Genomic DNA, 25,327 nt, shown 5'->3' on the forward strand with positions numbered 1-25,327 from the left:
CAGAAGTAAGATAAGAAGAGTAAGACCCTGGCTAGGCACAGTGGCTCACACCTGTAATCCCAGCATTTTTGGAGGCTGAGGCAGGAGGGTCACTTGAACCCAGAAGTTCAAGACCAGCCTAGGAAATATAGTGAGATCTCATCTCTACAAAAAACAAAACAAAAAAGATTAGTCAGACATGGTGGTGCATGCATGTAGTCACAGCTACTTAGGAGGCTGAAGTGGAAAGATCGCTTGAGCCCAGGAAGTAGAGGCTGCAGTGAGCGATGATAACATCGCTGCACTCCAGCTTGGGTGACAGAGCAAGACTCTGTTTCAAATCAAAACAACAACAACAAAAGAAAAGTAAGACTCTGGATGCGGATTTCACCCAAGCCAGTTTTGATCCTGAGGGTGCCCACATGTGGGTGAGCAGCTGTATTCAAATAACATATTATGCTTAAATTAATGTTCTTAGACTCAAGCCAATTAATACAAAGTTATATTATTTTAGAAATGAAAGCATTAATCATCTGCAAAGGTTTATGTCAAGTTAACAAATCAAAAATTAAATTTAAATATACTGACACCATGCTTCATTGAATATTTATCTTAGGATTTCATTTACAGTCAGATAACTCATTTCTAATTCAGCCAATGAATCAACTACTAAGACTTTGTTTTACGTATCAAATATGAGCCTAAAGCTAGTCTGGAGGGCAATACAGGAAATTGTAATAAATTATCCTGATCTTCAAGATTCTTAGACTCTAGAGCAGCGTGTAATATAAAAAGTGACAAATAAAATAGCCCATTGTTGTCAAAATTCATAACTGGACAACTAATTGCAAATTGAGATAGCAGTTAAATCAAGCCTGAATATTTATGTATTTATTAAACTCTGAAGTATGAGTCAAAGTCTTTGACTTGAAGTACCTTACATTGTGATTTAGAAGAAAAAATAAATACCCTCAAATTATTTTTAGGAATAGAAGGCAATACTTATCAAATGACAAATGACAGGATTAAAATATTTATGGTACTAACTGGATAATTATGGAATAGGTAATAGTTGATAAAAATATTAAAATGGGTTTAATGTTTTATGAGAAAAAACAAGATACATAAGTAAGAATCAGAGATCTGAAAACAATTTTTTTTTACAAGAGAAGTATCAGCCCCAGTGGACAAACCCCTAAAATTTGCACACTATATTTGGATTAAAGAGATGAATTCCCAATTATAATGAACCAAGGCTGCATTTGCAATGACCCTTGTTCGTGAGCACATGTTGCATTCTTTATTACCGTTTCTCCTACTGAAGAAAATGTACAGGGTGGAGTAAGTATGAAGTCACATTCCTAGGAAGCATTAAATAATAATTAGTGAGACAATAGTCAGTAAGGGGATGGAAAACTTAGAACACTATTTGGAGCGTGCCTCTTAGTAGAAGGAATTTAAGGGGAAGACAACATGAGTGAAGACATCATCATCAAAGACTAAGACAGAAATAGTAAGACATTTAACAATAGTAGGGCACTGGCAATATCCAAACATATGATACAATTTGGAAGAGTGAAAAATAAGACTGATTAGGTAAGAATAGAATACACTATGGGTGGCTTTGAAAGTCAGTGAGAAGAAATTAGGTTTAAAGCAATGAAAATTAGGAAACCATTAAAACAATTTGAAGAAAGAAAGTGGTAAAAATAGTATTGTCAGATAATCTACCAAGATCTAGGGTAGAAGAATATTTAAAAATAATTAACCCCAGCCTATAGGAAGACTAAACTATTGTTCAGGATAAATTGAATTCAGATAGAACCGCAAGGAGAGAAAACAGCAAGGAGGACCACAGAGTAAAACGGTCCCTTCTCCCCTGTTTCTATGCGTTAGGAATGGAACTATGCCAAACTAATGCAAAATTTCTATTTGTGACAGATTATCAGCATATGTTTCTAGTGAGCTTTCAGGGCACTATAATAAAATTTTTTAAATATCCACATAAATTCCATGGTGCTTTCAGACAAATATAAAGTCTTCAGACTTTAGACTTTAGTCTTTACACTATAGACTTTAAAATCCTTCGACTTTATATTAGTCTTAAAGGCACCATGGAATTTATGTGGATTAGAGTTTTCCAAATAAATAGAACCAATAGAATATATAGAGAGATATATATGAGGAGATTTATTATGAGAATTGGCTCATACAATTATGGAGGCCAAGAAGCCTCACAATAAATAGATATGCCATCTGCAAGATGGAGAGGCAGAAAAGCTGGTAGTGTAATTTAGATGAAAGATGAATGCCTGAGAACCAGGGAAGCTGGTGATATAACACCCAAGGACTAAAGCTGACAACCTGGTATAAGTTCTGAAGTCTGTAAAGAAGGAGCATCAGATGTCCCAAACCAGAAGAAGATGGATGTCCCAGCACAAGCAGAAAGAGAAAATTCAACTTTTCTCTGCCTTTTTGTTTTATTTAGGTTTTTAATAGATTGGATGATGCCAACCCCACAGTGGTGAGGATAAATCTTCTTTAGTCAGTCTACTGATTCAAATACCTATCTCTTCTAGAAACACCCTCAGAGACACACTTAGAAAGAATGTTTATCTGGGCATCCCTTAACCTCATCAAGTTGAAACATAAAATTGACCATCACAGTCTTGATATGTTAAAATATCAGATTTATCTCTGGAAGTCTACACTAAGCTTTTATTTTTAAATGTTTTGTGGGAATAATCTTAATAAAATCTGACCAGTGATGTGTGATGAGATTAAATTAGTCTCAACTTATTTAAGTGCAGGCACACAATAATATCAATCTAATCTAATAACATCAAATAGTTCTTTACAAATATGTATGGCACATGCCAGAAGCCAGATACTATATGACAATGAATTCACATATAAAATTGGTTATGAAAAGAAATGTTGTCTAAATTCATTATTCAAGTTTTCTGCTAAAATGGCTAAAAAAAAACTCTATAAAACTTGAATTAATCCATTATTTTTCCTATCATAAAACACATATTTCGTTTAAATGGTCATCAAAGACAAATTTTGTCAGATTTTCTCAAGCTCAATGTATTTTAAGATGAGGGAGGCAAATATTGGAGGTTTCAGACATATACAGGCAAATTAAAGAATTTCTACTACATATAATACATCTAAGTACAATAGTTAACTAAAGGTGTCAAAAGATCCGGGTGGTTCACATGATCTAGGCAAAGACTGGGCTGGTATTCAAAAGAAAGGCATAGATTTTTAACTTGGATCGCTACTATGAAAATTCAATTACACTCACCAGATCTTGTTTTCCTTGTCAGTGAAATGGTTAGAAGAGTGAGGTAACAACACTAATTTAATAATACTAATAGGCAGAGATTTTGATATAACATTTTGGGAGCTTACTGTGAGTGAACTGAGCATTATAAATGCTTTACATGCGTTATTTTCATTAATACTTAAAACAGCTAGAAGAGGAAGTGTCACTCTCATTTCCATTTTTATACTGGGGAAGTGTAAATTTGAGATGAGAAAATTGAGTTTAGTAAATTATACAACTTTTCCAATATACTTAGGTCATAAGTGCCGTGAAGTATTATGCATTGCTACGCCCCTCTACTGTGGAATGACAATGTATAGATAACAATGGAAAAAATATTAAGAAATACTTTGTATACTATAAAGTATGTTATAAATATACTATAATTATTTCATTTTACTGTATTATAAATATCCTATGAAAGTTTTTGAGGCTAATGAATTTTTATGTTATCACAGTACTTTCCATTATAAATAATGAATAAGTATTTGTTAAATGAAGAAAGGAAGGAAGGAGAGGAGTGTATTAACATGAAGTAGCTTACTGGAGAAAGTAAGGAAAAGCTATGAAGTTGAAACATATGAAAGTACCATTTTTGTAAGACATAATGGTTGATAATATGCAAATTCATATAGCTCTAACTAATGTAAATAACACAACAAAACTTTGCTCAAATTATCTTCAACTTATCCTAAGTTGAAGAAATTATTTTATTTAAGAAGAAGTGCATTTTGGCTTCTGGTGGTGTAGCTAATGATAAATACTGTGGCAATTCTTTTGTTCCCTATAATACCCCAGAACACCATGGCTTAAGACAACAATTTATTATTTCTCACAATTTTGCTTTGGACTTAGAACTTCCATATTTGCAAATTCTGCCTGACAAATGAACACTTCCTTCATTTGTTTATCACTCTTTTTCCATATGTCATAGTGTATACGTCTGAAAGAAAATAAAAATAGCTGATGCTATGAACTGTCTACCTAAAATCCCCCTAAACCAAATACACAAGTTCCTTATATACATTCTCTATTTTTATTTACCACTGATGATGTTTTACCACTTTTTTTCCTTCTATATGACATCGTCTCCCTTTCTTTCACATACAGCGGCAATTTTCTCTCTGCCCTTCCAGCCTCCACTCATGATCTCCTTGCTATATTCTCTTGTCTCCATTCCCAACCAGTTCCAACCCCAAAGTTAAGTTTTAGATTTTTGAAATGAAATGTTACATGTCTTTAAATCAGCCCCTAATCCTGATTTAGGGTATTTCAGTTTTCCATATCTATGTAATAAACCATCCAAGATTCTCACTGCTGAAAACAGCTATTTACTTTTTTCACAATTCTGCGGATGGCCTGCTGGCTCCCTTGCTGGCTTCTCTTAGACTCCCTCATGTAGCTGCATTCAGTGGGAGGGTTGTCTGAGCTGAAAAATTCAAGAAGGGCTCTATGGCCTGTCTGCCTTTGGTGTCTGCTGTTTTCTGGGGTGCCTTGATTTTCTTCCACATGGAGTTCAAACTATTATCAATTCCCTTTTCCACCTCCTCACTTACATTCAAAATGTAGGCATATTCTCCTCAAATTCACCTATGCTGCAAAGTACTAAATGATTTATTCTAGTAGATTTCAGAGGTGTTACACTGCCCTTCAGAGACAATTTTGAATATTTTTGGAGGTATTTGTGTCTTTTCATAGAGATGTTTTTAGGAATTTACATATAGCAAAGCATATTTTAAGAATATACTTTTCCTCAAACTTACTTTGAGTTTCAGTTATACACTATATTGACATTATCATTTTTAAAGTATAATGGATGCAATAAAACTTAATACATTAAGGGTACACTTCGATAAGCTTTATAAACGTATAGTAATGAAACTTCAAAAAAATCCATGAATGAACATAGCCATCATTTCACAAAGTTCACTCCTGGCTTTGGCCCAGTGACTCACGCCAGTAATCCCAGCACTTTGGGAGGCCAAGGCTGGAGGATTGTTTTGAGTCCAGGATCCAAGACCAGCCTTAGCAACATAGCAAACCTCCATCTTTGCAAAAAATAAAAATAATTAGCCAGGGACGTTGTTGCATGCCTGTGCTCTCAGCTGCTGGGGAGGCTGTGGTAGGAGGAGTGAGACTGTCTCAAAAAAAAAAAAAAAAAGTGGCACAGCACTGTGGCTCACGTCTGTAATCCCAGCACTTTGGGAGACTGAGGAGGGCGGATCACTTGAGGTCAGGAGTTGGAGACCAGCCTGGCCAAATGGTGAAACCTTATCTCTACTAAAAAGTACAAAAATCAGCCGGGCATGGTGGTGCATGCTTGTAATCCCAGCTACTTGGGAGGCTGAGGCAGGAGAATCACTTGAACCCAGGAGACCAAGGTGTCAGTGAGCTGAGATCGTGCCACTGCACTCCAGCCTGGGTGACAGAGAGAGACTCCGTCTCAGAAAACAAACAAACAAAAGTTCCCTCATCCCCCAACATTTGGTCCCTTGCAACCATTGATCTTTTGTCTGCTACTTCAGTCTTATCAAAAGGTCTGGCATTTTCTGACTGGCATTTATTTTTTGGATGGATAACATACAGTACGTATATTGTGGTGATAAAAGAGACATCAAATTAAGAAAGACTCTTGAGTAGGGTAAAGTTTTGACTTTACATCAAAGGCAGTGAGGACCTATTAGTGGATCTTTAATATGCGAGATTCTTGATACAACTTGCCTTTCCAAATCTTCCAGAAGCAGAAGATGGAAATGTGAACCTGGAGGTAAAGAGTAAGTTCAGATGAGGAATGATGATACCTGGAATAAGACAATAATACACACTTATTTTGTTGTTGTTATTGTTGTTCTGTTTTGTTTTAGGCTTTTAGCAACCTGAAACATGGGTTTTAGTTTCTTTATTTAGTGGTAAGCAGAAAAGAGGAATGAGGAAGAGGCTTTACTGGTCCAACCAGAAACAGAAACTAAGAACCCATGACTGTATTCTCTCCCTTGGACACTCCAATAGGAGGAGTAGAGTAGTGGGTACAGGGCTGGGAGATATTGAGCAGGCTGCTCTAACCAAAATTTGGAGAAATGAAGGGTTATAGTCAGGATTTGGGGTTCAAAAGCAGGAAGGGTAGTAGAGCTTTAGTCACACACACACACATACACAAACAAAACAGAGAAGCAGGATTGAGGTACAAAGAAAAAAAGAATGATTGAGTTAAACTTTGATAATATTTAGTCTGAAATATTTGTGAAATATTTAGGTGAAAATGTCTAATCATTTCCAAGACCAAGAAAAATGTCTAGATTAAGGCTACTGATTTGAAAGTCATAGAGTAAATATTGAAAGCAATATGATTTGTAGACCTATTCCACTAACAAAATATATTTCTTCTCCTATATATTTTCCTTGAAGTTAGAAATATTCTTCTTTCATAATATCTGTACCCTTCTATCTCTTTCTACTTGCACTTACCTTTTTTGGGCTTTGATCATTTCCAACATGTAGAACCATAATAACATCCTCCCGTAAGTCCCCCACCTAACAGTCAAATACTGCTATCACAGTCCTTGGCCCCCGCCCCTCTGTTTGGCTAAAAGGCTCCTCTTCTTCCAATCACTACCTGTAAAATTGCTATCAATCTCACAAAATCCAGTTCTAAAGAGCTTCTTCATTTAACCCTGTTATGATTATATCCCTACGCACACATGCAATTTCTATTTTCTATTTTCCACTTGTTTCTAATATTTCTATTTTCTGCTATTTTCTACTTTCTAGTTTCTATTTTCTACAGACAATAAAATGTACCTATCACTTTAAGATACAGAGCTGATAAACAATAGAATTTTACCACTGTCATTAAAAACTCAGATAAAATGGGAGAATAGCTCAAAATGAGAAAGATTAAACATGCAAACTGTTTAATAAAAATAATATACAACTTAGCATGGGATGTATAAAATGAATTGAATTTATGGTTGCGTTAAAAAAATCTGCATTATAAAGAAAACAATGCTTACTATAATTAGTAATGACTTAGTGTAATCAATGACCAATGTCAAAAAAGTTATTGAGATCATAAAAGACACATTATTTCTTGTAAGTAACTTTAAGGTTCAGCTCAACTTTCCCTCATAGATGTTATTTAAAAAATAAAAACATGAAAATACATTGTTAAGATAGATTACCTTTTAGAAACCATCAAGGCATAGAAAGTAAATCAAAAAATCATTTTTGATGTTTCTTAATGAAATCCCATACTAGTATTTATAGCTGAACAAAGCCTTAAATATTTTCCCTAAAACATAATGGTATATATTTTAATACATTACAGAAGATTTGTAAATTAGTGCTGTCCCACTGGCCCTAGACCTTGGAGAAATTTAGGGCTGAGATGGAGAAGCCATTTACTATTCACCAAGTCACATAGATTAGTTGCTATATCTCTTTGTGGTTTGCGTGTGCATTAGAGACCAAATCCTATTCATCTCAATTTATTTTTAAATACCCATGATGAGCCTTGGCTTTTCTTTTTACAGAGAGGATGGAAATATCAATGAAAGAGCTAAAAATCAGACACTTCTAACACTTGGCAGCTGCACCCACTTGCTGTTTCAGGGGGTATTCTAGGTATCCATGTGAGGCAGCTCGAGCCACCAGGAGGCCTATTAACAAGGCTGGTTTCTTTGTGCCTGCTGCCTTGGACAAAAAAAGCATTACATGCTTGTTATGGCTTTATCTTTTACACTTGTTTCTTTAGATCTCATGCAGTACCATACATATTTCCCTGTCTTCAAGTTTTCTTTGTTTTTGTCTTCCTCTCAGGCTTATAACCCAGCTCCTTGCCTTGCTTTTTTTTTTAACAAGTTTTCAGATTGAACACCTATCCTAATCTATCATCTGACTTGCCTCCGTTATCAGCTCGATCCATTTTCCTTATGCTTATTCTTACTGCCCACATAATTAGAGAATTAACTGCTTCCCTCCTCGTATATACACAGAGTTGATTTGGAAATGTGACTTTGAAATCACGCTACTTCCATTCCAACAAAACAATACAGAAATGGAAATTTGAGCATGAAAAGCATATTGGAATTAACCTATAAATTGATGCATAGTAGATGAAACCAAGGATATAGAGTCAACTTAAGGAAACACAGAATAACCCTCATGGGTTTGGTTAGTAAATTGTGTGTGGGTGTGGGTGTATGTGGGTGGGTGTGTGTGTGTGCGTGTGTGTGTAACTTAGAAATATTTTAGCAGTGCTCTTCTATCTAGTTTTTAGTGCCTACACGTTTTTTGTTTACACAGCCAATAAGTAGCTATAATGACATTTTTAGTTTTAATTTTGCCAGGATGCCATGGAAATTTTCTAACATAGGTAACTTATTTGGCTATAGTTCTACTCTAGTGCCTAGGGCAGTGCAATTCCTCCTTTCCCCAGCTGCTTCTACAGGAGATCATCATCTGGTGGTGAATTCCTTGTAGCTGTATGCTAGTCAATTAGGAGGTGCTGATCAAGTCTCCAAGTCTGTTTGAATACTGCTTCAGAGGGTGTTTCACATAACTTACTCTTGTAAAGAAACCTGGAGGTAAATTAGTTGTACACATTGTTTGGAAAATGAATACTCCCAGTGCTGTAGAGAGTCTGTGGGTGGTGAGGATTGGTGAAGATATTGGGGATTGAGGAATTGTCCCATGCCCTGGTTTATCATATTTGCTAAACACTACACCTCACTGCCTGGGTCTAAGAAGTGATGGATCATGTGTATTGCCTCCTTTTCCTGACTCAGTCCCTCCTCACTTCCTATTGCTTTTTCCTATAAAAACTTTCCCTCTCTATTCCATCCCTCCCTCCCCCATTTCCTAGGTTCTGCCAACTTTGCTTGCTGAAATAATCTATCCTCAGTTTTGTCGATGAAAAGAGTCAAAATCTGTAAAATATTTGAGGAGATTTATTATAAGCCTAATATGAATGATCATGGCCTGTGACACAGCCCTTAGGAGATGCTGAGAACACTTGTCCAAGGTGGTCAGGGTGCAACTTGGTTTTATACATTTTAAGGAAATATGAGACTTCAATCATTTAAGAAATATTTAGGGTAGTAGTGGGCGCCTGTAATCCCAGCTACTTGGGAGGTGGAGGCAGGAGAATCGCTTGAACCTGGGAGGTGGAGGTTGCATTCTGCCACTGCACTCCAGCCTGGATGAAAAGAATGAAACTCCATTTCAAAAAAAAAAAAAAAACACAGATATATTTAGATATTTAGATTGTTACAAGAGTAATTGCTGTTTTCACATTGTTGGAATTTGCCATTTCATATTGGAATACATTCTTAAATAAATGTGGTTATGTTATACATCATTTTAATGGGCATTTCTCACTTTATGATTTTTTTTTCTTGCTAATGACTTATTACTTGTCCTTTATTTTATGTTTATTTTAGACTATGGAAATGTTGTTAGACAAAGCAAATTCAAGCAATTTTCTTATTTGAGTTCAAAACGGGTTTTAAAGCAGTGGAGATAACTCGCAACATCAATAATGCATTTGGCCCAGTAAGTGCTAATAAATGCACAGTGCAATGGTGGTTCCAGAAGTTTTGCAAAGGAGATGAGAACGTTGAAGGTGAGGAGCATAGTGGCCAGCCATTGGAAGTTGACAATGACCAATTGAGCACAATCATTGAAGCTGATCCTCTTATGATTACATAAGAAGTTGTCAAATAACTCAGTGTCAATCATTTTATGGTTGTTCAGCATTGGAAGCAAATTGGAAACATGAAAAAACTTGATAAATGGGTACCTCATGAACGGACTGAAAATAAATTTTAAAAACTCGTTGTTTTGAAGTGTCATCTTGTCTTATTCTACACAACAACAATAAATCTTTTCTTGACCGGATTGTGACGTGTGACAAAAGTGGATTTTATATGACAACTGGTCATAAGTAGCTCAGTAATTGGATTTAGAAGAAGCACCAAAGCAATTCCCAAAGCTAAACTTGCACCAAAAAAAGGTCCTGGTCACTGATTGGTGGCCTCTTGCCCATCTGATCCACTACAGCTTTCTGAATCCCAGGGAAGCCATTACATCTGAGAAGTCTGATCGGCGTATCAATGAGATGCACCCAAAATCACCAACATCTACAGCCGGCATTAGTCATCAGAAAAGGCTCAGTTCTTCTCCACCACAATGTCCGACTGCATGTCACACAACCAATGCGTCAACATTTGAACGAATTGGACTACAAAGTTTTGGCTCATCTGCCACATTCACCTGACTTCTTGTCAACTGACCACCACTTCTTCAAGTGTCTTGACAACATTTTGCAGGGAGAATGCTTGCACAACCATCAGAATGCAGAAAATGCTTTCCAAGACTTCACTCAATCCTGAAGCCCTGATTTTTGTAATCCTTGGGAGGATTACAAAACTTCCTTAATGATAAGGAATAAACAAACTTATTTCTCATTGGTAAAAATGTTTTGATTGTAATGGTTCCTATTTTGATTAGTAAAGATGTGTTTGAGCCTAGTTGTAATGATTTAAAATTTACGACCTGTAACTACAATTACTTTTTCACCAACATTTACGCTGGTTCAGTCCAGAGAGGTGGGACAACTTGAAGTGGGGATGGGGCTTCCAGTTTATGGGTAGAATTAAAAATTTTCTCGTTGACAGTTGGTTGAGTTTATCTAAAGACCTGGGATCAATAGAAAGGAATGTCTGGGTTAAGATAAGGTATTGTGAAGACCAAAGTTCTTATTATGCAGACGAATCCTTCAGGTAACAGGCTTCAGAAGGAATAGACTATAAATGCTTCTTATCAGACTTAAATGTCTGTCTGGATGTTATTGCTGGAGAGGTATAATGAAGCATGTTCAACTCCACCTTCCATCATGTCCTGAACCAGTCTCTCAGTTTAAATTTAAAATAAAGCCCATTCAGATGGTTGGGGGCCTTAGAATTCTATTTTTGATTTATGGTTTCCTTCAGGTACTTCCTATTTCTTAGGCCTCTTGTATCTGCTTTTATCCAGCGTTTTGATGCTGTGAGGGTTGGTGTCTTGATCTAGTGCTATTGACTCTCATGGAGGTAAGAGGATGAGCTTTATCCAATGGGAGAACAAGGGACAAGGTCAGGCTTGGTGGAAGGTTGGGGTCTCTTTCTCAAGGTGTAACTGAGTTTCTATTATGGTAACCATAATTTTGAAACATACCTCATTTTCTGAGGATTAATTTTCTCTTCCAATATTTTCCAATCAATATTTTCACCTTCCATAATGATCTAGGTGAGAAATCCCTCTCACTAACATAATGTTGATCCTATTTCTGACAAACAAGTAAACCCTTAGGCCTGGTTCAGTGGCTCACACCTGTAATTCCAGCACTTTGGGAGGCCGATGAATGCAGGTCACCGGAGGTCAGGAGTTTGAGACAAGCTTGGCCAACATGGTAAAACCCTGTCTCTACTAAAAATACAAAAATTAGCTAGGCATGGTGATGTGCACCTGTAGTCACAACTACTTAAGAGGCTGAGGCAGGAGAATTGCTTGAACCCAGGAGACAGAGGTTGCAGTGAGCCAAGATCACACCACTGCACTCCAGTCTGGGCGACAGAGTGAGACTTCAACTAAAAAAAAAAAAAAAAGTAACCCTGGTTTTATTTCATTAAAAGAGCATTTCTTCTTTACAAAATCTCCTCCTTAGGAGGATTAAAAATCCTTAGGAGGATTGCAAAACCTCTTCAATGACAAGAAACAGCACTATGCCCAAAGAGCTTTTCTCTAATAACTAAGTGTCTCTCTAATCAGAGTGTGAGTGAGAAGAATAAAAGGTAGGAGGTGAACTGTGACTGCCAAGTAGAGCTGGTACATGAGGCCTCTCCAAGTGGCTTGGGCATCTCACGGAATAGCAAAAGGATTTTGAGATGGAGCCTCCCAAGAGGGAATACTCAGAGACCAAATGATCCTCAACCAATGGATGCAAATGGTATGGAATATACTGATGAAGCTTTGAAAGATATGCAGCATCCCTTCCACTTTTGAGTTCCTAACGCCAGCCTCGATGCGGCTGATGAGAATTAGCCCTCACTTGTAGATGGGGCATAGCAAGGTCATATTGCAGAAGAACATGCAGGATGGGAGGTACCCTTGCAGTTATTTTTGGGAAATACAATCTGGGACACAAGGCATTCCTGCTGGGATCTGTCCAAATTCCTGACCCACAGAATCTGTGAGCATAATAAAATGGTTGTTGTTTTACAGCACTGAGTTTTGGGGTGGTTTGTCATGCAGCAATAGATAACCAGAACAGTAGCCTATGAGGCAACTGCTGCTGCAAGGTTTATTGCTGCTGCAGGCAACATTCAAAAGTTGACTGATACAGCCCAGCTGAAGCTCTCACAGCTTGCATTCAATGAAATGAGATCCTGGATGCTCTAACTTTGGTAAACGAAATGCAGACTTTATTTGAATGTCACAGAAGCCAAAGTCATGGGAGAAAAACAGATGGTTCTAAACAACTTTGAGGTTCCTTCATTCAGAGTCCCAAACACCTTCATAGGGCCCTCTGTTGTGCTATTTTTTGAAACAGCTACTTACATGGCTATCTGATGGGGAGAGAGAGATCAAGTAAGGCCTCTGGGCATGGTGATACTGATCTTTGCCCTTGATTAAGCTCTTGCTTTATTTATTCATTTATTTATTTCCAGTGGGAACTAGTGGAAGATAGTTTGTCAAATTACCATGAAATTTGTAGAAAGAACTATAAAATGTGTTCCTACTTGCCTTTTATTTTTTATTTATTATTATTATTACTATTATTGAGACAAAATCTCACTCTGTTGCCCAGGCTGGAGTGCAACGGCATGATCTTGGCTCACTGCAACCTCTGCCTCCCGGGTTCAAGTGATTTTCCCTGCTTCAGCCTCCTGAATAGCTGGGATTACAGGTGCCCACCACGCCCAATTAGTTTTTGTATTTTTAGTAGAGATAGGGTTTCGTTATGTTGGCCAGGCTGGTCTCAAACTCCTGACCTCAGGTGATCCACCCCACTCCCAAAGTGCTGGGCTTACAGGCATAAGCCACCGCTCCTGGCAACCCTACATGCTCTTTGTCCTTGTATTTTATCAGTATGGGAAGATCAAGATCTTTAAAAGCATGTATTAAAAAGTATATTCTAACTAGTTTCTTCACAGTCTAGCCCAGCACCCCTTGCCATACAAACCGAACATCATTCTCTAAAATTCACCCATAAGCTAACTAATTATAACTTGATGTTACATATAGCCACTCTATAGCAAAAGAAGATATATGTATAAGTTGATACATATATGTATATATACATATATATGAAAATAATATAGATATATGCATTATATATACCAATATATTGATATATACACTCACATATATTAGCATGTACATATACACACATATATGATTTCTTCTTGGACTTTTTTCTTTCCTATTCTAAATGTGAAATTCTGGTTTATTCCTCTAAATAAGAATTGTACACTTTGTTATTTAGTCTATCTTTGAGAAATGATTTATTATATGTGAACTTACTAAATCAAGAGTCTGGTCATAAAATACTCCAAATCATGAGGGATTAAATAAGACAATTTTCAAATCAAAACGGTTCTAGGTATTCAGCTTAGGATTCCTACTGTGATATTGCAATATCTCAGGGTGCCGCTTTCTACTATGGGTGCATATTATCCAAATAGTGACAGAGAATATTGAAGAAAAAATGAAAAGAGGTGCTTTTCAGTTTGGCAATGTGCATTAGTTTGCCTTTTAGTAAATCAAGACTACAGACCATATTGCAAATATGGAACTTTCCCTAACTTACACCATCATCCAAAATAACTATAGCATATGTCACATACTTTCTTCCATGCATGTGTGTATGTGGTGGTATGTATGTATACAAAATTGCATGTAATTGATTATACTACAGCAAACCCCTCTCAGCTTCAGGAAAAAAACACATTAATTTGAAATTAAATTTTATACAATTTGAAAAATTAAATATATCATTATGTATATTGTTATGAAAATAATAATACAGGAGTTATTAAGAAATTATTTGTAGGTAGCTGGAAAGGGTGACAGTTCTCGGTAGAATTTCCCTTTAATAAAAAACAACCCCCAAACCATTTCTTCTCTACCAGAAAGCAGCCTGAGAAGTCAGGCATAAATATGCAAACTAGAAGCTTTTATATGTAAATGCCAGCAGCTGTACCTGGAAGCCAGGTACATTTAATATGGTGTCTCCCACCCTCTTTTCCTTGTCACCACTGTGCCAGGTGTCATGGCAGCCTCCAGATAAAGTCACGTGTGCAGGACAACATGGCCGCCAGCCAAGCAGCTGCATTTGCATATTAAAAGGCTAGTGTGGGAGGGCCAGTTTTTTCACAGACTATGTAAATAACACACCTGGTCAAACCAATTCCCTGAGCCCTATGTAAATCAATCACCGTCTCCTCAAGCCCTTGTACAAAATTGATTGCCTTCTCCCCCACCTCCACCCCCCAGCCAAAGCAGAGACCCTCTTTTGGGGGACCTGCTTTCTCAACAAGAGGAAATTTTTTCTCTTTTCTTTTTCTATTAAACTTTCTGCTCCCGAACCCACTCTTCATGTGTGTCTGCTTCCTGAATTATTTTTCAACTAAAAGTCAGGGTATATACCCCAGACAACAGAGCCGTTTCACTACCTACAAAAGTTATTCCAAAAATACCTTTTATCTCAGACTGGAAAATATTATTATTGTTCCATACCAATAGTTATAGAAATGCCTCATTATATTTAATGGCTATGTGGAATAGTGGTTAGTAGCACCAGCCTGTCATAAACTACCTTCAGCTCCTATTTTTGGTATGACATTCGAAAAGTTATTAAACTTGTGTGAATTTTAGTTTCCTTCTCTGTAAAATAATAATAATAAAAACTATGAGGACCAAGGGTGAATACATAATAAAGCTGTAAGAATTAAGGTAGTTATTTTATGTAAAGTGCTTAGAACAGTGGTACTTACATGGTTAACAATAATATCAATTGTGATTATTAGTATTATCATCTGTATGGGAAGATACTATAATTTATTTAACAATTTACTATTATGTGCACCTGAATTGTTCCCAGCTTTTTGCTATCACAAACATTCCCTTGATGGGCATGTTATTACGCACATCTTTTCCCATTTAGGTCCTTAGTATTTGTTTCTTAAAGTAGAATTTTGGGGTGAAATTAATGTATGTTTTAAAAACTTTTGATCTCTACAGTCAAATTGCCATCCAACTTTTCTCTTACCAGTGTTGTATAAAATAGGAAATTGGAGTATAATACATCTTACTTTAAAACATTTTAAAGTAACTTCCAGATATTTTTGAATTTTGTTGTTTTAAAATCTTTTTTTTTTTTTTTTTTTTTTTTTTTTGAGACGGAGTCTCGCTCTGTCGCCCAGGCTGGAGTGCAGTGGCCGGATCTCAGCTCACTGCAAGCTCCGCCTCTCGGGTTTACGCCATTCTCCTGCCTCAGCCTCCGGAGTAGCTGGGACCACAGACGTCCTCCACCTCGCCCGGCTAGTTTTTTTTTTTTTTTTTTGTATTTTTTAGTAGAGACGGGGTTTCACCGTGTTAGCCAGGATGGTCTCGATCTCCCGACCTCGTGATCCGCCTGTCTCGGCCTCCCAAAGTGCTGGGATTACAGGCTTGAGCCACGGCGCCCGGCCTGTTTTAAAATCTTAGTATATGTGAAGGAAGATTTTTAAATGATTTAAAGAAATGCTATACATTTGATTGATATGTAAATAATTCAATGATGCCAGATAATTTATTTGCAAATTATTCATTCTGTTGATGACTACTAGAACATTGTTTAATTCCAGCTGATTGTGGTATATGCTTTTTAGTATGAGCTTGGACCAATCCATCCGTAGTTTGTGATTATGGGATTGGTCTGAAGGACTTATTTTAAATTTTATGTCAACCAATAATAACTGTTAAGTGAATCTACTATCATAAATATTATGGAATCTGGCATCTCATAGATAAGTAATGCACTAAAGACGTAAGAGTTACATGCTGTTGGCATCTATTCACGCTCTAGTCTCTTTGTTCCCATGGATGCTTGGGAATTATAGATGCTGATTTTATCAGGTATTTAACTTTCAGGGCGCATTTACTACAATTAGAGCAGCAACTCCTTTCTTCTTCTTCTTTCTCTTCCTTCTTCTTTTCGTCTTTTTGCTATGTTTGAAAAGATTTATTTCCACTGCAACCAAAAGGTAAATTATTTGAAAAAGCTTTTAGGTACAGTTTGGAACAACAAAATAATTTAATACGAGCTGACATAAAAAAAAATAGTCTCAATATTGTTCTCATTGCTTCTGCATTTAGTGGTCATAAAATTTTAAAGTGAGTTAATTGTTTTAGGTCAATAAAGGAGATATCTTCACTTTGGAGACCTCTTTAAAAGAAGTAAGAACCCTGAGATAGTCATTAAAATGGGTTGAGTTGGCAAGTTCACACTCATTCTGGTATCTTCGTGTTCTGCTGGTTGCCAGACGCTGTAATATCTGTTCTGGATATTGTGGATGTCACACAGAAGCAGGAGAAGAACACTTGATTTTTCTTAATTGATTTATTCTTCATGATGTGGCTGTCTACCCCACTGCTCTTGCATGAGGACTTAATGGAATTTTATCGATATTTTAAAAATGCAGACACAGGCTTACATTTTCTCATTTTCTGTTTGCTAGAGGTTGAATTGTCAGATTACATAGGAGGCTAATACAGGGTAACCTTGTATTCTCAGTGCCTGAAAAGAAGGAACTGGTCAGAGACCAAACAATTAGTGGTTACTTGTGCATGTCAGAAGCTCTAGCAAACACACAGTCAATTACTGAATGGGTTTTGCTCCAAGTCAATGTAGTTCAGTGTAGGCAAGATAATATTGCAATCTAGCTGATGAAATGCAACTTTTTTTTTTTTTCTTTTTTGCTGAGGAGTAAAGTAAGGACTTGGTACTATATCTGCAAGCTAAACCAAAATGATCATCAGCTTGACATGAAATGTTACATTTTTTTTTTGTTTTTTTTTTAAAGAAAGCCATCAGCTCAGCATGGATTAACTCTTAAGGTTTGTCAGGGGTTTCAAGTTAAATCCATTAACATTTTCTGTTACCACTGCATTTTTTTTTAGTTTTAAAAAACTATAAACAATTGAACTGGAGCCTGACATTTGGCAGCAAGCCACTGATGCTCGTCTCTTTTGCCTTCTACATACTTGGCTGTCCTAATAATAAGCATCATTTTAATGAATCGCTGACTATTTTACTGGCTGACCTCAGAACTTGGTCAATTCTTACTAGATTGAAGTCATTAATTTAGGAAGCATGCATTGCAGTTCTGTCCAAATCAGATTCAAAACATTAATAAGGACAGTAATAACATGGCTGCCCTCATTAGAATCTATCAAGTCTGAATTGCTTAATAAGGCTCTGTTTGTAAAAAAATAGAAGAAAGTAGCACTTAAATCCTGAAGAAATGAGAAACTATGCAAATATATTTCAGTAATAGCCATAATTTTACCAGGTGAAGCACAAAGAGAAGAAAACTCAGCTCCCAGCCTCTTATAATGCTGCTTCTATATTAGGATTGTAGAAGAATCATGCCACATAATGGGGCTATAGAAATTTCCTGATTCAAAGAGAGGAATGTGTACTTACATCCGATTTGCTTAAGTAGTTTATATGTTAATCAAATTTAAAAATTTAATGGTTGAAACCTTAATCATCTCTCAGCTCTATCTGAGCAGCAATTTTGCTGTTGGAGTTATGACAATTTTTTTGATAAGGAATATCTCTTAGCTGGTAACAAAAACTGATTTTAGGCAAAACTAACATGGAGAAAATGAACAGATGCTCAACCAGTGAATTTTTAAACTTAACCCTTTTCATTGGTGGTAAATATCACAGAAAGCCATGCACCATTTTTTCTTTCTCAGAACTGGAAAGGAGAAAAACAAGATTTTATGGCTGAATATTTCAACCTCCCCCTCTGAAATTCATGTCATGTCAGCAGTGCTACATCATGCACAAAAGACCAGTACATTCAAGAAGAATTTATTTCATATAAAATAAAAAATATAGGGATACTTTAGAATATAATATAGAGGTTTAAAAAGGAGTATTCTAGATATCTATGTCATGTGAACAGGCAGATAGTGACTTTTCATCATCACGAAAAAATTTTTTAGTCAATAACCAAGCAAAGCGAAACAAGAACAAATACTGAGATTATAATAAAACTTTATAATAAAAAAATTCAATTTCTAACACCACAGGCTTAACAATAAATAATTTTTAACAAAATGCAGCTACGCTTTTATCAATGTCCATCATACCTGCTCTGATGAAATAAACATCAAAAGAATAGTGGTTGTGAATTGATAGAGAGTTTAGATTATTCTTTTGTTCTAGTGGAAAGATTAAATATTCTAATAATATTGTTATTTATATATACATTTTATTTTTAATTATAAATAATATATATATCATATGATCAAAATTTAGAAAAATACTGCAAAGAATAAATTTTTTACATGAATATAATGAGAAGTTATATTTAAGATTTTAGTAGTTAATATAACGGAAATATTGAAAATTATATCTTATTTGTATGATGAAGAGTTTCATATTGCCCAAAAAGAGGTCTGGCCTCCTGGGAAGTAAAATCTGGATCCAGCAATGTTTTGCATACTAGGATGGTCTTGGTTTACTGGATATTCTTTGTTTTATTTTGTTTTTTTTTTTTTTGAGACGGAGTCTTGCTCTGTCGCCAGACTGGAGTGCATTGGCACGATCTCAGCTCACTGCAACCTCCGCCTCCTAGGTTCAAGCAATTCTCCTGCCTCAGCCTCCCAAGTAGTTGGGACTACAGGCATGTGCCAGCACGCCTAGCTAATTTTTGTATCTTTTTTAGTAGAGACAGAGTTTCACCATGTTGGCCAGGATGGTCTCGATCTCTTGACCTTGTGATCGGCACCCCCTTGCCTCCCAAAGTGCTGGGATTACAGGCGTGAGCCACTGCGCCCAGTCTACTGGATATTCTCAACAGTGTGACTTCAGTTGGCGGGTTTGAGTAATGTAGTATAGATCAACCTGAAGGCTGAAATAAACTATGTGGACAGTCAATTAGTCAATCAGTGAATCAGGCCTACATAAAGGAACCATTTAAAAAAAAAAAAAAAGAAAGAAAACTCTGGACTCTGATATTTTAGGTGAGCTTCTCTGGTTGGCAATAATTTGTGCATATTGGTACACATTATGCTAGGAGGGTAATGTTTCCTGATTCCTGGGGGAGGTTATCTGTATCCTTTCTTGTAATAAACCATAGAGTGAGTATAAGTGCTTTCAGTGTGTGCGGTGAGTCTTTCTAGTGAATTCTTAAAAGTGAGAGTAGTTTTGGAAACTTTCTAAACTTGCAGTTGGCATCATAAATTAGGGTTATCTTTGGAATTCTGCCCGCGAACTTGGTCGTTGGCATAAACTCCTCAAAACTTCAAATAGGCTACATGCCTTATAAATGATGTACTTTCATGTAAATCATCCATGAAATCAGTATGACAATTTCTCAATTATTGTTAATTTTTACCAAGTATTTGTGTGATGTGTTTGGACATGGCTATCACTATCCTGATAATAACCTGTTTGAGCTACGCTTTGGTATATGGAACTACATTAAGCTTTTTAAAAGACCGTCATTAAATTAATATTCATTGTATGACTTTAATTTTAAAAATGTAGAATTTTATTAATATCAACAATATTATTCATCATAATCTATCTTTTCTCAACTTCAGCAGAACTAACAGCAATTGCATTAAAACTTTTGTAGCCCCTAAACATTGACCGTGATTTTGTTAGTTTCACGTCTGTATCATCAACATTATCACATTCTATCACAAATGTTTACGGGACTGCCTGAAATATGCACCATGTGACTTGTGATGTAAGTCTTAAAATTAAGGCCCAATATTATGTGCTGCCTCAACATTTAATGAAATCCACAGGGCCATGAATGGTTTAACCATAAACCCCCCACTGTATATTCATGCTCCGGTTTTCTAGCAAAACACCACAGTTCCCACTTATCCTTGAGCAGCAGTTCTCATCTTTTGCCCACCTAGAGATTTATTCATACAAGTCAATTACATTCTTCTGTATAAACCAGGGTGCACTTTACTCTCTTGATACTACACATTTGCCTCCCAAAGCTCTGTTTTACAACTGTGTTCCTGATTGAAACCCCTACGGATATATGTGACTAATAAGCTGCTATCAATCTCATCTATCTATTTTCAATGGACTGTTTGACCATACTCACAACCCTAAGGCAGGGATCCCTTCCTCACTAAGAGGATGAATAGGAAGCAATTAAAGCAATACTGTCAGTTAGATTTTAAATGTCATATTTGGGCCTAAGTTTATCATCAGTATAATGAGGATCATAGTGAAAATTACAGTATTAATAGGGCTAAATATATATTAGAATTGTGTGCAATATAGATTGAACAGCATATAAGCATTATCTTTCACACATAATAATTAAGCTGTTTTAATGCCCACAACGTGCAGAAATTCTATTGGTTTTAATAAACTGTCCCATTAAATAACAATAAAATTCAACTCTTACAGAAAAAAGAGATACTCAAACCATTGGTATTTTCCTGCCCCCTACAACCCCAAAATCCCTGTCCGCTACTCACATCATTTTGCTGTTGCTTATGAGCCCTCTTTGCAAGAGTCCACTGCACCTGATTAATGCTCAATTTGTCCCTCGTTACCGTACCGTCTATGACTTCATTCTCACTCTTCCTTAAGGCAAGTTCTGTGTATGCTGCAGTTTGATTAGCGGTAATGACAGTGACTGCAAATGAATGTGTCTAATAACATATGGCCATTGTCTGTGGGCACGCAAAAGGAAACCGAGAATTTTCTCCCTGATGTGCTGTCATTATCATCATGGAAGACATTTCCTTTTCTTGTATCTGGGCTTACTCTGACTATGGAGATTAATGAGAACAGGTGTTAAAGAGCCATGGTGAGCTGACTGACTCACACAGATGGGACAAAGGTGGGGAAGAGCTAACTGTGGTACCTGAAAGGTGGACTTTTCATAGCAGGAAAACCACCAATAAAAACCAACAGCAGACATAACTGGAACAGGATTCTATAAAACCCCTGTGTGGAGGCTCAGGGATTCAAGTTAATTTCCAGGATAGCCAGGGCAGTGGATAGAGTGAGAGAAATTCTGAACATTTGAGAATTTGACGAAAAATATAAATCACTTTAGCATCTTCACAATCATTAAAGTCATCCTAGTGTATATAAACTAAACATCAATCTTGGTCATAATTACACTTTCTCTTTTTAAATTTTTTACCTATTAACAACTTTTAGATAATTTTGTCCTGGTGATTAAATTACTAAAATTTAGAAAGTAGAATGAATGAAAACAATGAGGCTTTACTGGTATATGGAGATAGCTTACTGGACCCTAACAAAGTAAATTTGCTATTAAGAAAGCTATCTCCAAAACTATGTTTCTAAAAGGGACTTCCAGGGTCAAGCTAGGTCAACATTTTGGTAGGATTGATGCCAGAAAACACAGCTGCTACTAAAATATTTTTTCAGGAAAGGAAGTTCGCCCTCTGAGTCATTTCAAATTAAATCTTAGTCACAGGCCTGTGTATGTGTTTTAAAGGAAAGTCTATAATCAGAGGTACAATTGTTAGCAACTCTGGACATAATCTCAGGGTAACAATTCAACCATTCAAATGCTCAGGGCTGAGAGTAAATACCACTTTTCTGTGGTTAAGAAAATAATAAATTCCAGAGGATCCACCACAGATAGCTTAATTACCCCATCAAGAATTATCAACTATAGTCAGTTCTCCTCTGTGCTCTCTGGTGATAATGCACACAGCATCTGTTCTATTTTTCTCTTTGCCTTGCCACTTCTGGGTAATGCTGTTATTGAAGCATCACCAATGGGTTAAACGAAAGCTGACACTTCAAGAGGAAGGAATGAAAAAGTTTCAGTGCTCCGAATAAGACTGTTAAACCTAGAAGGAGTGAATCTATACCTACAACAGAGAAGATGGAATGAGGTAGAACTGTTTTCACTTTGGAAACAGAGGCAAAGAAATATAAGTGAGTGGGAAACCTGGAAGGAGTCCAATTAAGAAAACAGTAGCATTTCTCCTATCCCTATGGTTAGTAATATAGATCTGGGAAGTCCCAGTGTGAGCAGACATCCTTGACCTTGTAGTCTTAGAATAAATGTGAAAGGAATTGTAAGAAGGGCATACATTTTACAAGATTGCCATAACGCAGCTCTAATGGTTTACTGAGAATAGTGACCAAGTATAAATATATTGCTATTTTATTTTAGAGAAATTCTGAACTAAGCCTGAAGGAAATTGTTCACTAACAAAACAAAATACATTTATTGAATCTTAGGAGATAAGGTTCACATCTTTTAAACTTGGCTTAAGCCATGCTTCAGGCATTATTACATAGGACAGTAAGATTTTTAGTTTTTAACTTTCTGTTAACTAAACATGGTCTCAGGTTTTACTATATTTTGTTTGGTTTTAATTGGGAAGTTTAGCACTAGAAGATATATGGAGCAGAATTATAATAATAATAACAAAACAACAAACTACAAACACGTTTTGCTCTAATCAGTTACATTGAGTCCATGCTATTAACTGCCTCAAATTTGAAGTAGATGGAAAGAAATACAAGAAAGATAGGAAATACTGGATGCCTACAGAGTTCCCACAAAATCACCATATTTCTGGAATTGTTTTCACTATTCTACAAATGAAGAATCAGAACTCATTTAAGTATTATTTTAAAGCTCACATAGCTAATAGATGCGTAAACTGGAATGCAAACATAGCACATATGATTTTATACCTTGTGTTCTTTCCACTAAATCTTACCACATACCAAACAATTGTATTATGCATTGTATTATGTGAGCCTAATTGGCAGAAAATAGCATGTTCTCCTCAGTAAGCAACAGATAAAGAGAACCATGGCAGCCCTAAATAAACCAGCAAAGGAAGCCATGGAAAGTTTTGATAGGATAATTTATTGGTATCACTGTTTCTCCTCCACTCCTACTAATAAAGTTACTGCAATTTCCAGACCATATGTGTCCCTCAACCTCTGGGCAAATGTAAGGCTAACAGAAGAAACTAAAGACAATTCCTCTTCCTGTCATTGTGAATATCCAAGCTGAAGAAATGATGCTTGATGCGCCAGAAAAGAAGGAGGGAAATGTCAAGGCCTTTAAAGGATATAGACAGGAATAGGGAAAGGAGGAGTGTTTTCCCCAAGTGTCAAGATAGATTTGAGAAACACTGATTTTCCAAGATACGGAATTAGATTTATGCCTTCAAAAATGCTAAAGCAGATGAAAATAAATAGAACTATTTTCATTCTTCAGGTGTCGTGAGAGCCACAAAACCCTTAATTATACAGATTTAGTTCATGAGCATCTCAAGAGGAACCTATGTGAAACAACGTGGAACCATGGGATGCTTTCTCAAATGGTCTTGCTTTGAAAAGCTCAAAAATAGGAATAGAGAGGGAACACCAATAATGACAGATACATACTCTTCTGGCAGTCCGATGGAAGAGGGACTCAATATTTATTTCATTTGTCTGAAAAAAAATTTATAAGTGATTGTTCCTTCATAGCCCTTTTTGTGGAGTGAGAATCATATTGGTTTACCTAAGGTGAAAAAAAAAATGTCTTATAACCTAAGCTGTAAAACTAAAACGGAAACAGAAATGGAGAAACAAACAAAAACGAATCCTGAATTTGAAATGAAATGAGTGCAATTTTGCCTTGGCTCTTTTAACCGGTTTAGAGCATTGAATTTATTATACAATCATCTTCCACTGTAGATTCTCATCTGTAAAGAGAGAAATTGTGTTAGGATTTCAGTATAGTTGCTTTCCAATATAATATGTAAGAAATGGAATAACCATATAATTATCAACTGGGAAATTTTTGAGAGTTAGAAGGAGTGTTAAAAACAATTAAAATTGTATATATTTAAATAATTACTTAGCTGACAAATTCATTTAATTATATTAGAAGAACTAGAAATATTTTGTTTCAAAATTATTTTCAAAATCACTTTTCCTAAAGATTAAAAATAATATTTATCTCTGTACATTAGAACAAGAAATCTTTGTATTGATTATTAAATATGTGAATATGAAAAATAACATTTATATACAGTAATTTGTTTTCTAGCTATATCTCTCTAAAATTCAATATCACTGGTTTTATTTTAATTTTTAAAGAATATGTGTTTTTTAATATGGATTTATTTTCAGTCTTTTTTCTAATTACCTGCAACCTTCTTTAAATTTTATTTTAAGGTTAGTAATATCAAACATTTTTACATGCTGAATTTATTTTCTCTGAATCATAATACTTTCAATTGAGAAAATACTCTGTGAGTGCTGAGGTATCTCGTAAGTTGAGAGAAAATTCTACTAACTGGAGTATATTTGTAATTCTATTTCTGTATATTAAAATTTGTAAGTATTTAAGCCTAAACACTGTTACAAGTAATTTTTTCATGCCTCAATGCTCAATACCTACTTTGGCACATATTTTCACAGAAAAAAATCTCAAATATGTTTTCTGTTGCCATGCTTTTTGAATATTTAACAGAATTTAAATGTTACAAAATTTTATAGTTATGAAATCTATTTCCATTCTGGGATAGAATATAAATTTACCCCATTAAAAACTGGAGCACCACCAAAAAATTCGTTCACAGGTTGCACTACCTAAGGAACAGGTATAGCGTTTCAAAAATTATAATGTATGCATCACTTGAGCTCCACTGTTTTATTGCATTTTTGTCCTGCTTTTTTACAGATACATGTCAGTATCTTCTTTGCAAGCACTTTTTGAGTTATTA

Source organism: Colobus angolensis, unplaced genomic scaffold (genome assembly GCF_000951035.1).
Source record: "Colobus angolensis palliatus isolate OR3802 unplaced genomic scaffold, Cang.pa_1.0 Scaffold226, whole genome shotgun sequence".
NCBI classification, from domain to species: domain Eukaryota; kingdom Metazoa; phylum Chordata; class Mammalia; order Primates; family Cercopithecidae; genus Colobus; species Colobus angolensis.